Consider the following 13,081-nt stretch of genomic DNA (forward strand, 5'->3'; position numbering starts at 1 on the left):
GCGCACGTGTGTGTGTGTTTCTCTGTGTGTGTGTGTGTGTGTTTCTCTGTGTGTGTGTGTGTGTGTGTGTGTGTCGGTGTGTGTGTGTGTGTGTGTGTGTGTGTGTGTGTGTGTGTGTGTGTGTGTCTGTGTGTGTGTCTGTGTGTGTCTGTGTGTGTGTCTGTGTGTGTGTGTGTGTGTGTGTGTGTGTGTATGTGTTTTCTGTGTGTCTCTGTGTGTGTGTGTCTTTGTGTGTGTGTGTGTGTGTGTGTGTCTCTGTGTGTGTGTGTGTGTGTGTGTGTGTCTCTCTCTATGCGTGTGTCTGTGTGTGTGTGTGTCTCTCTATGTGTGTGTGTGTGTGTGTGTGTGTCTCTGTGTGTGTGTGTGTGTGTGTGTGTGTGTGTCTCTCTGTGTGTGTGTGTGTGTGTCTCTCTGTGTGTGTGTGTGTGTGTGTGTATGTGTTTTCTGTGTGTCTCTGTGTGTATGTGTGTCTTTGTGTGTGTGTGTGTGTGTGTGTGTGTCTCTCTCTATGCGTGTGTCTGTGTGTGTGTGTGTCTCTCTATGTGTGTGTCTGTGTGTGTGTGTGTGTGAAACCGTCTCAGTACTGAGTGAAACGCGCAGCGCTCAGATCCGAGCCAGCAGGAGAACCTGGGCTCCTCTCAGCTCCTCCCTCCTGCTGGACGGTTTCTCCTCCATCAGCTGATCCCGGGTCTGTTCTCTATTGGTTCTGTTTTCTCCTCTGACGGGTCGGATCAGAACATCCTCGTCATATTCCTGAAACCAGTTGGATCACAGCTGATCATGAACCAGATCAGTTTTACCGGATCAGTGGAGAGCGGATCCTGGAGCGGGGATCTGATCGGTTGATCCCAACAGAAGGAATCTTGCAGACAGGATGGGTTCTGGACGGATCCGAACTAAACGGGCTTGGTTCATGTCAGTGGAACTTCACAGTATCTCAATTTTATCTCAATTTGCAGAGAACTGCTTGGACTTCAGTAGATATTAGCTGCAGGGGAATGGATGTGTCAGTAGGGGTCAAAGGTCACCCCCACCTTAACACCTCTGTCTGTTTTAATAGTTAAAACACCAAATATACTTTAACATGCAAAGTAGAAACCATGGAAACCGCAGAAGCTGACAGCTGCAGTCCTCCATGTCGCTGCCCTTCGGGGTTCAGCCAATCAGCAGCAAGGAAATGAGTGATGCTCCTAACCAGCCAATAGCGTGTCAGCTAGCTTAGCTCTGAGGTATTTCAGCTTCCCAAACTGCATTTTCTTCAGAATATCTTAGATTTGGCTGCTGAAAATGATTATTTTAGTAATCTGTCGATTATTCTGACAGTTAATCAAATAAATGTTCTGTAGTCGCTACTTAAGTTACTAAAACAAATATACAAGACGAACTGCTAGTAAAAAACAATGCCGTTTCTTTTGATGCAGTAAAATGCAAAATGATTCAGACATCACTTTGTCTCAAGTCTTGTTCGTAGCGTATCAGATTCTCTGATTAAAGTTTAGAGTTTTTCGCCGGGAGCAGACAGTTAGCATTTGTTAACAGCCCAGAAACACAGAACTAAATAGCAAAACTTCATTTAGTCAAGCCTCAACGAATTTTAAAAATCAAGGTCTCTGTTTTAGCCCTAATCTCTGATATGTGCTTTGCAAGAAAAATGAAATAGATGAATTTTCTGAAGCAGGCGGGGCTTCACTGAACCTCTAAGTATCGATTCAGGCGCTGCAGGAAGGAAACCAGTAAAATCTTCTGCTGAAATCATTTAGAAACTAAAACTCTGCAGATGAAACGTTTCAGTAAAACCATTTTCAGTGAAACACAGTTGAGCGTTAACTTTACTACCCATCATTTCCTGCAGGTGTAGCAGAAACAGGAAGTCTGTTAGAACCTGGAAGCTCCTCCAGATTTAAACCAAATGAAAATGTTTGGTGATGCGTTCAGGCAGAAAAACCTGAGTGTTCCTTGTGGGCCTGGCGGCGGACGGGTTGGTGTCGCTGTTCTGGGCCGTAATTAGTTCAGGGACATTAACTGCTGATCACTAGCTGCTTTTATTAGCGCCCTGCGCTGGCTGCCTAGCTTTCTGGACACCAAGCCAGACGGTTAACTGGTCAGCCATGACGGTATTCCCTCTGCCTGCCAGAAGCAGGAGACCCGGCCGGGACCGTTCTGGTCCCAGCAGGACGGGAAGCTGGTTCTGGACCTGTTGTCGGTTCTGTCGGCTGGTTAATCAGACGGTGGGATTTTCCTGGGATCTCCATGACAACAAAGCGGTAAACATTTGAGCGGCTCGTAAACCGTCTCCAGGAGTCGCCATGACGTCTGGCTGAGACGCGGCGACGGGCCAACCGTGGCGTCCGACTGCTCTGGTTGCCATGGGAACAGAGCCGCATGTGGAGGAGCGTTGCTCTGTCCGCTGTGAAGGAATCCAGCTCCACCATCAACCCCAACCAGACAGGAGACTAACTGCAATGTCACACTGGTGCTCCGGTGCAGAACCGGAACCAGAACCTCCAGTTTGGTGAAGGACTTCCTGTTGGATGAAGAATATACCCCAAGATCATAAAACCAGGTTTAAATTTATGGCAGGGAAAATAAATCAAAACCCATTCTGTAGATGTTTGTAGGTTTGTGTCACTGGAAGGTCCGGTTCTTCATGGACGGATTCTCCAAACGTCCCAAATTATCCACAAAAAGGATTTTATGTAATTCCAGCAAAATGTTAAAGATGAATCTGTTCTCATGATGCCGAGCAGAAAAATAGTTTCTACCAATGAATCTGCAGAAAACTCAGAGCAGATCTTCTGTCAGTGTGCAGCCATTTTAAAATAACACTGTGTGCGTGTGTGTGTGTGTGTGTGTGTGTGTGTGTGTGCGTGTGAGTGTTGACTTGGACAAACTGGGAGCCGCTGAAGCTTCGGTGGGAAACAAACACAGCCAGCCGAGGAAATGAGAGCTGAGAGGAGCCGACTTGTTAAATCTGACAGTCAAACAACAGTCGACCCACTTCACACACACCCCGTGTGTGTGTGTGTGTGTGTTGACCCAAACAGGAGTGAAGCCTCAGGTTGCACAAACGCTGCAGGTGTGAACGAGTCAGCAGCTTTTTAAAATAGCAGCGGTCTGACTGATCCAGGATCAGCGCTGCTGCAGAGCTGAATATTCCCACTGTCCCTGAACGTCCCTCAACCTCAGCAGAAACCCTGGTCAGATTTAAACCACATCCAGTTTAATGTTATGGTTTCATCTGCTGCTGCAAACTGATTATTGGCATTTAAAACAAGAAGCTTTTCGCCGTTGATGTTTATTGCAGATTAAAAAGTTTTGGAAGCTAAAAAGGAAAAAAAGTTACAAAGTTAAAAAAAACACAAATCAGAGAAACAACTTTTCCTAGAAATTCCTGATATTGATTATCTGAAACTGTTAATGAAGCTTTTATAAGTTCATTGTCATTATCAGTTATTGATTAATTGGTTATTCGCCTGGAGCTACTTTTTAATGATCAGATCAGCTCCATGCTGACGTGGTTTGGAGCCTGAAGGATTTCCAGCTGCAGGTTTATTGTTTTCTGCAAACTAAAAAACGCCGATATTGACTTTTAGGCAACACAATATATTTAATAAAGGAATTAACTTTTAAAAAAATGTATTTCAAATATTGCATAAAAAAGATGAGTGGTTAATGAAAAAATCTTCAGAATTTGACATTTTATTATCTGAGTAATTGTCAGAATAATCAATAGGATAATTGATTACTGAAATAATCGTTTGTTGCAGCTCTGACATATGGGCTGATATTAATAGCCATATCAGCCCATATTCTATATTATGTCGTAATTATCTAGATTTCCAATGAAAAAATCACCACACACCTTCTCTGCTTCCTGTAAACACCCACAATCCTTTGCTGCATCACCATCATGTAAATAAAGGTGAGTTATTAATATGAACAGTTTTCTGCTGGAACATCTGGATTCTGATTCAGTTTCAGTCTCTCGTTGTTCCGACGTCCAGCGGATCGAACGTTCTCTGAAACAAGGATCCGGTTCTCCAGAAGCTCCCGGCTCCGGTTGAAGAGCCGATAAAGCTCCAGGAAGTAAACACTCATGAAAGCTGCGCTCCAATCCCGTTTGCAGATTTGTGATCAGAATCTGGATGTCATGTCTTCATCCCGTTATTCACCCTCAACAGTGCACACGTTCATCAGCAGGTTTATTCCCCTCCCGTTCAGCTGTCAGTCATGTAGCAGGAGGCAGCCGGAGCCGGATCCCGGAGCCGGGCTGTGTGAATGTGACGAGTTGATTTATTGGGCAGGAGGCTGCTGGGAGAAGACGGGGTTAATAGAAAGTGAGAGAGCGAGGATGGAGGAGGAAACGAGGGCTGGATGGATGCAGCAGGAGGGAGCGTCCGCTCAGGGCGACCCAGAGGACGGGGTGGGGGCGGTTACATGCAGCACAGCTTTACAGGGCGATAAGGCAAACAGATGGCACGCCCAGATCCCGCTGCTAGCCACACAGCGGCTTCAAAGGGCCGCCAGAGATCCTGATCTCTGCAGCCACCAGTTTCCAGTTCAACGCCCAGGAAACGAGTCTGAAGTTAGAGCCTGGAACATCGAGATGGAGCAGCAGGGAGCTGACAAACGGCGGCCATGTTGGTTCAAGACGGAGCAGCAGGGAGCTGACGAACGGCGGCCATGGATGATTCCTCCACAGGTTTTGTCGTTCAGCTCCACCTGGATGATGATGAGGTGTTTGGATCTCTGTGAGGGGTCAAAGGTCAACTCTAAAGTTGACCTCTACCTGTTCTTGTTCAGGATTTCCAGATTTTTCTCCTTATTACTACTGAATTTTTTTCATAGATCAGATCTAAAGTATGAAAGAAACTGAAGCTTGAAGCTGAAATGGCTCAGAGTGTTGCTCCCTGACACGCTATTGGTTGCTGTTTGCAAGCAGCCAATCGAAGCGCGTTGCTCGTTTTCTTTACTGCTGATTGGCTGGAGATGTGGAAGATCGTAGCAGTTAGCTTCCGTTGCAGCGCTGGGACAGCTGAATGAATATTGAGCTACATTTGGTGTTTGAACTATTAAAAATGGCAGAGCTGCACTAACGACTTATTCTGATGATTAATTGGATAATAAATTGCCAGTTGGATTTGGAGAGGTTGTTTCTAATTTTATAACTTCATGATTAACATCTTTTTGAAACACTCCGTGGTTCTGACTTCATTAATAAATGACTAACTGAAGTTTGTTTCCAGGTCAGGAACACAGTTACTGCCCTCAGGTCAGAGGTCAGATCGGGAAGATTTACTGACGAACCGGGTCTAAAAAAGTCCTGACCAGCCAGGTTCTGGATGACACCATCCCAGTCAGGACGGAATAACAGAAATGATCCAGAGAAACTGTGTGTGTGTGTGTGTAACGCAGTAGCAGATCGCTGCTGAAGGTGTGTCTGCAGCTGATTGGTTGGTTCTGCTCTGGTATTTCTCCCTGCGCTCAGAGAGGCGGGCAGGTGAGATGAGAATTGATGACCTGCATCAGCAGGGAGGATGGGATGAGATGCCTATCACTGCAGAGCCATCACACACACACACACACACACACACACACACATCTGTTTGGAGGCACAGTGTTCCAGAGTTGGATGCATCTCGGTTTCTGACAGCAGAGCCAGGTCGGACCGGTTTGTCCTGACTGGTCAGTTTATTCATATTGGATATTGATTAGCATTTTGTCCTCTCTGCATGTCAGTAGAGGACAGAAATATCACTTTTATGGTTTTACAACAATCACTTTGTTTTGAGCTCATTTTTAAAAATGGACCATAATGCATTAGCATTTCCATGTAAATATATGAAATTAACACCAAATAGATCCTTTCCATCTCTGGTCCTGTTAGCTGGCTGATGCTTATCATGTTCAATAATAATATTTTACAGAATCAGGATTTTGCAGCATTCTGTGTGAGATGAGACGAATATTAGGAGGATAATAGTTGTGAGTGAGACGCTGTGGATGAATCTGTGCCAGTGAGTCAAAGTTGTGGTTCTAAAACGGGACGGCCGGTTGGAGGCTCCCACCCGCACGCCTCGTCTGTCTGAATGAGTCACAGAGTAAAAATAAAAACCCAAACCCGGTCCGCCGTGCAGATGATGAGAAATGAAACGCCTTTCACCGAAACGCGTTTGACCTCTGAGGATATTTCTGTCTGGCGTGGAGCGCAGAGCCGCTGCAGTCCGTTTGAACCAAAACCCTGAGCCGTCGCCATGGAAACCAATATTTACAACATCAGCGCCTCACAGGACTGCTGCGTTTAGGACGGTCGCTGTTCCTTTACGAAGCTCAGCCAATGTTTTCACCGCCGGCTGAACGAAACGATTCCAATGTTTTTAGTCTCCGAAATATCAAATCTGACAAAAACTTGAATATGTGGAAAATCTGGACATGAAGAAAATGAAAATCATAAAAACAAAAATAGAATCACTGTGAAGATCCAGTTCAAGTTTCCAACAGGAAGGTGAAGAAAATAAAAACAGCTGTGAGAAAAGTTACAGGTCAAACTGGGAGAGTGTGTGTGTGTGTTTTTCTGTGTGTGTGTGTGTGTTTTTCTGTGTGTGTGTGTGTGTTTTTCTGTGTGTGTGTGTGTGTGTGTGTGTGTGTGTGTGTGTTGTTTCCCAGCTGTCACTTTCAGTCAGCAGCAGCTGGAAGCAGCTGTCGCTCACACACATCCAAACACACGTGACCTGCTGCTGCCACCTGTCAGGGTCCATCATGTCTGAGCTGGTGGTCCGGTTTGACCACACACACACACACACACACACATAAACACACACACACACACGTTAAGCTGCTCATGCTTTTTGTTCCAGAATAATAGAAACTAATCCAGGAACCTTTAAATCTCAGTTTGCTGCCTTTAGTTCTCCTGAAGCTCTTCAGGCTGAATCAGTTTAAATGTGAACAACGGTTCGCTCACCGGTTCTGGTTCTGGTTCCAGCCCAGGTTCTGTCTGGTCAGTTCACATCGGACTGGGTTTTTACTCTGACTGACTTTCTTGTTCGTCATTTGAGTTATTAATGTTCTGAGGAGCTGATGAATATTCATGTCCAGTGGATCGAGGCTGTAATCCCTTTAAACTCGTTTTAATTCGTTTTCAGAACCGACCCATGATCAGGTTCTGTGAAGGAACCAGAATAAAAGCTTTTTCCTCCCTGAACGGCAGACATGTCAAACATTTTAATAACATTAGTTTCACTTTGCTGGCTTTGTGGTCACGTTGCCATGGTTACGCCTGGGATGGCTTCAGGAGGAACAAGCTGAGATTCAGAAAACTAAACATCTTTTCTGAACTTTCACATGAAGCAGAAAGTTAGAGAGTAAGATTTTAATTTAGAATAATCTGTTACTACATGCTGTCGTTATTTATTAAAGATGAAGCTGTGATTAAAAACGCCAGACAGACACATCGTTAAACTGAAGCGGAGGAGCGATCTGCTCTTCTAGTTTCAGTCATTCGGCTGCATATAATGTGCAGCCTTAGTACTGATCCTACTTTTAGTTTTTATTTTAAGAAATCTTTTTATCTAATATCCAGCAGCAGGTAGGGGAGGGGCAGCAGATTCTCAGGCTGTTTCCTCCTGATGGTCCGGTCGACCCGGTTCTACTGGAACCAGAACATCTGCTCCACCTCCAGCTGCTGTGGCTCTGAGTCAAACCAGCCTGTTCCCCTCCTGGCCTGTGGGGGCGCTGCACTAAGGACCACTGAAGGAAACGACATGAAAACCTCTGAAGACACTGAGAGCAACTTCCTTCTTCACCAGATGGAAACAAGATGGAGGCAGCAGATTTTAGCGGTTGGAGGATTTCTCTTTAGGCTAAAGACCAGGAGCCATTTCTGCTGCTAGCGCTAGGCTAGCACGTTAGCTTTGGTTGGATTTACCCAGAATGCCCTGCGCTGTAGTCCACTTCCTGCTGGTGGAGTGGTTTCCGGTCCGCTTGGCGTTCACATTCAAACCAACCAGAGTTCACTTCAGCAGAACCCAGACCGAGGTTTGTAGGACCAGAGGTCAGAGGTCAGTTAGCGTTCACACCTCATAACCAAACCGGAGTTTATAGGCAGACGGACCGGAGTCGGGTGAAAGCGGACTGAACAGGGCCGGTGTGAATGCTGCTGCTTCACCGTTTTATAACTTTAGTTTCCAGGATTTCCCAGGAGCCTCCAGGTGAGCCCATGCCTGCAGAGTCGTTGACTGTTTGGTTCTTGTTTTGGAGGTTCAGTAAAGTGTCAGATGAGCTGTTTGGACGTTCTGCTGTCGACTGATCTCTGCAGATTTAGCCGGTGTGGATTGGACCGAGGGAGAAGCTCAGAATGTAATCAGAGGTTCTTCAGCAGTAATTATGTCTCGGCCCTCCCTGTGGGACGCCTTCATGTTTCATTTCTGCAGCAGTTGCATCGTTATAATGAAAAGAGTCTCAACATTTCCCCTTATGAGCTGTTAGCATCCTCTCTGTCTCACACACACACACACACACACACACTGAAAAGCTCTGATCAAAGTGGACGCATGTTTGGCTGCGTTTGCAGCAGAACCATAATTCCCATGATTCCCTCCTGCTGCTTTCCTTCTTACGGCTGTTTATTTGTTTTGGGCCTCGCCTCAAATTAAATCCTCATTTAGGAGAAGCTGCTGAGCGCCGAGGGGCCCGAGGGGCCGGGGCTCCTGAGTCCATCCCGATGATGTTTTCAGACCGCTGGATGCCGAGACGCCCCGACCTCGGTGAAGGTCGGGTTAGGGCTGGGCTGATGTCCCGGTTGCTGCCGGTTCAGTCCGGATGTCTGGCGCTCGGTGGGGCCTGTTTTCCACTCAGGATGATTCCACAGATAGAGATCTTGTTTGTGGAGTTGAGGCGTTCCAGGCGCCGCAGGTCGTCTGCTTGTGTAACTCCGGAGCTGTAATCCGTCCTGCTCCGTGTTTATGGAAGCGGGAGGTCGGACGCCGCTCCGCCTCCTGCCACCGATCTGATGGCGGCTGTTTCAGGACGCCGTGCCGCTTCCCGCCAGGCTTCATGTTTTCATCGAGGCGTGACCCAACAGAGCTTCACCTCTGGAGTTCCTGCTGTCCCGACGTTCCTGAACTCGCCCTGCTTCCAGCAGGCTGCTGAGGAGCGGCCGGAAACGGCCGCCTGCAGATGTTCCGGTCAGCTGGATCTGCAGATGTTGTTTCTGAAGGTTCTGTTGAAGTGACTCCCACCGCTCGGATCAGAACTCATCTGAGCTCCAGATCCCATAAAGTTTCTAGTTTCCATCTGAAACCTGTCAGGAAGTCGGATGTTTTGATGGAAAACCGTTTTCAGTTCAGTTTTCTCACGTTGTTTTGGTCCAGTTTCTCCAAACCGTCTCTCTGCCGGCGTCGCCATGAAGACACGTCTGGGGAGTCCGACAGTCCGGATCCGGCCCATCAGTGGTTCCCTCCCGTTCCTCAGCCAGGGTTCTGGACTCTGATCATGATGTCTCTGCATGGATGTTGCTCCACTAGTGCTGTCTTCACAGGCAGGCCCACAGCATGACGCAGCCTCTGTCCTGTCCACGCTCTCCTGGATTATCAGTTATTTCTGATTGGGGAAAATCGTCTCTGATCAGATTTTTAATTTTCAGTTGATGATAAACTCTGTCAATAACATCAATATAATAAAACGCGAGTTTCAGTTTTGGAGCAGTCATTGCTGTGAAGTTGGTGATTCAGGAATCGTAACATTGATCTGTCAGCCTGAGGAGTTTTCTCTCTTTGTTCATCCTTTAAATCCTAATCGCCTCTTTTCATGCATCTCCGTGTTTTGTCCTGTAAAGTCCAGTAAATCCTGCGTTCCTCCATGTTTGACCTACTTTGCTGCAGGAAGGGCTCTGACTCACTGCTGCTTTCATCTGAAACCTGGTTTAAATGTTCTGCAGTAATCCTGTCTTTAGGTTCGGGAAATGCGGCTGGCTGCTGAAACAAAGCCCAGTTGGACTTCCTCCTCCGCTCAACATGCTTTTTAATTCATTGGAAGAGTTTCAGTGTCGGCATGGCGCTGGCTCTGCCTGCCACCTTATGTTCACACATATGGCCCGGCGTAGCGGCAGCTAGCGGCGGCTCGGCCTTGGACTAGACGGTGGATTTGCTCGGTGATTGATTGCTTTTCTGGCAGCGGATCATTCTGCGGCTCGCCGTCCTGTTCCAACTGCAGCCGAGCTAATTACAGGAGTAATTAAGAGCGGGAGCGCAGATTAATCTGACTTCAGTTGAAGGATTTTTGGAGGCAGCGCAGATTGTTTGCTCAGAGGTCACAACTTTGAAAATCCCTCCATAAGGAGCCGATAACGAGGTCGGAACCGGCACAAAGACTCGGAACAATCCGGACTTCTTCCCTCCAACCGCAGCAGTAATCTGTTTACGCTGAACGCCGCCGCCGTGTCTAATTTGAGTGCTAAACATCTAAATCTCATTGTAAAGGTAAACGGTGTAATCCTGCTTCCCTCCAGAGGAAACGCGTCGCTCTCTGCTGGCGGCCAGCAGTCCATTAATAGAGGCGTCAGCTGCGACTGCGGTGAGGACCGGCCCGGTTCTGATGCCCGTCTGATTGGCCCCCATGTGGGGACGCTGTCACTATAATTGGCCCCTGAGTGGTTTTCGCTGCGTTTCATTGGCTGCTGGGGGAAATTCCAGCTGCAGATTCCAGTTCAGGTTCAGACAGGAACTTTCACACCTTCTGGATCCAGTTTGTCTGAAACGGGCTCAGCTGGGGCCCGGTTCTCATCTCAGCCATCCACCGCTCATGTCTGAGACGCGCTGACGTCTGTTTGCTTCTTTGTTGGTTTATTTTCAGGAGGATCAGAAGCAGAACCTCCTGCTGGGATTAAAACTTCCTTCCAGGTAAAGTTCCGACATGCTGAGCCGTTTCGGGTTTTCTGAAGGACTAACTAAACCCAAATCGGGTTCTAAATGACTCCTTAAGGGTTCGGTCATTACGACTCTGCAGACTTTCACTAATTAGTTTTGTTGTGCAGGATTTTAATAAGTTTGAGGTTTTCTGTGCAGAATGATGATCTGAATTCTGTCCTCAGGTCTTTGCTGCTGTTGCTCCAGTATTTCTCCACCATGTGACGGTGAAGGATCTTTCTGTTCTTCAGGTTTCAGTGCGGACACCGAGCCGATCGCTGCCAAAACGATTATTGATTATATGAGATTAGTATTGATTATATGTGAGATTAACCAGAAATGTTCTTTAACAAACATATGCACTCACACCAGTCTCACAGCTGAACCTTTAAAACGCGATAGTCAAACTTGTGGTTCAGATTTTTGAGTTTGGCTTTGAGGCTGTGCGAAACTATCAGCGCCGAAACTTTTCTACGTTTTCTACGTTGGAGCCAGAATCTCTGAAAACAGCCTTCATGGACGGACATGTTGAACTGGATGAGTTCAGGACAGAACATGTCTGTGGTTCTGCCGGACTGGGTTACTTCCTGTGAGCTCACATCCAGACAGTGAGCCGGAGAGGTTCTGCTTCCGGGTTGATGTTGGTTCTGTTTGGACTCCAGGTTTCCACGTGTAGGATCCTCCGGGTCGGACGGTGATCCAGAACAAGGAGCGTTTTCATCAGGTTTCTCTTTCAAGCTGCAGCCTGGTTTAAACATTAAAGCTGAAATGCTGCTGGATCAAAGTTTGATCAGAGAGCAGCCGCTCGTCCTTCACCTGAAACGCTTTTCATGAACATTTCTCCAGAACGTTCTCTCAGGTCCGGTCCGGTTCTTGCTCCTGTGTTCAGATTAATGTTTTTTGTTACAGTCTGTCGTTTCGCGGGGCTGCGCCTCCCGACACGCAGTGCATTCTGGGAGCTGGAGCGGCTCCGACCCTGATGACACCTGGACGGACTGCTGGCTGTTTCTGTGTTTGTGACAGAAGTGGTGATTAATCCGGGTCACATGGCTGTAATTATTATTTGGGTCGATGTTGTGTGACTGTTGGTATGCGGAGACGCAGACTGGGTCGCGCTTTGATGCGGCGCCAGGCAGCAGCTGCCCTGTCATTCACACCAAATAGGAAATGCATCTGCAGCTTTCTATCTTTAGATGCTCTCAGCAGTTTTCACATAGTGTTCTGAACCCGACCCGCTCCCTCTGGCCCAGTCCAAGCACCGCTCGCCAGCAGAGACCCTGACCGGCCGCATCGCAGTTGCTTTTTAAAAATAGAGCAGAGCCTCTTTCACATTAAACTCACAAACCCGACACATAGAATAACTCCTTAAAGGTCAGAGTGACCCAGCAGAACCGGTAGGTTCTGGTTAAAACCCAGTGTTGGTTCTGGTTCTGCTGGCAGAACGCCTCCTGGACTGAAGAGTTGAGCTTTTTTACAGGCTCTCTTGATACTCTGTTGGGACCTGCCGTCCTCCTGCTGCGGGTATGGAGCCACTCAGCAGGGTTTCTGCTCAGGCCTGGTCCAAACCTGCATCCATACCTCAGAACCGATTCAGAATCTGGCTGTAATCAAACTCTTGCTACAGCAGCAGCAGCACCTGTTGCTACATATTAGCTTTTATCACCTGGCAGCACAAAGCTGAACCCATGATTCCTGTTAGCATCTGTTAGAGGTTAAAGTTTTATCAGATGTCAGTGAGGCTCAATGTGTTCTGTTGCTACTTATTTTATTTTATATTTGCTAAACATTTTCAGTATTTTGTGGTATTTATTCTGACAGTGACAAAACTTTATCAGAGCCTCATAATCACACGGATTATATACCCCAAACAAAAAGGCTGAATGATTTTCTGGGATGTGTTAAAGGTTGATGGTCCTGGAAAAGCACAGCTCAGGTTTTGTCACATCAGAGTTTATGGTGACTAGAAATCATAAATCTGACCTGCATTATTTTTATGGCAACAGGAAATAACAGAATAGATTAATAATTAAGTTTATTGTCCCAGAGTGGAGACATTAAAGATAAATGGAAGCGTCTGTATTCACACTACGGTTTTAATAAGGTGGCACTAATTTACAATTAGTGTAAAACTGTAAAATATTAATATTGTAGTTATTAAAAATTGCATATTCAGAACA

General features: G+C 46.8%; 1 protein-coding gene across 1 annotated transcript in view; it reads left to right on the forward strand.

Annotated features, from left to right (window-relative positions):
* Positions 1-13,081, forward strand: part of dag1 (dystroglycan 1) — a 33,920-nt gene that overhangs the window by 5,411 nt on the left and 15,428 nt on the right. The window lies entirely within an intron of this gene.

Source organism: Poecilia latipinna, unplaced genomic scaffold, assembly GCF_001443285.1.
Source record: "Poecilia latipinna isolate Pla-1442-1.1 unplaced genomic scaffold, P_latipinna-1.0 Scaffold2215, whole genome shotgun sequence".
In the NCBI taxonomy this organism is placed as follows: domain Eukaryota; kingdom Metazoa; phylum Chordata; class Actinopteri; order Cyprinodontiformes; family Poeciliidae; genus Poecilia; species Poecilia latipinna.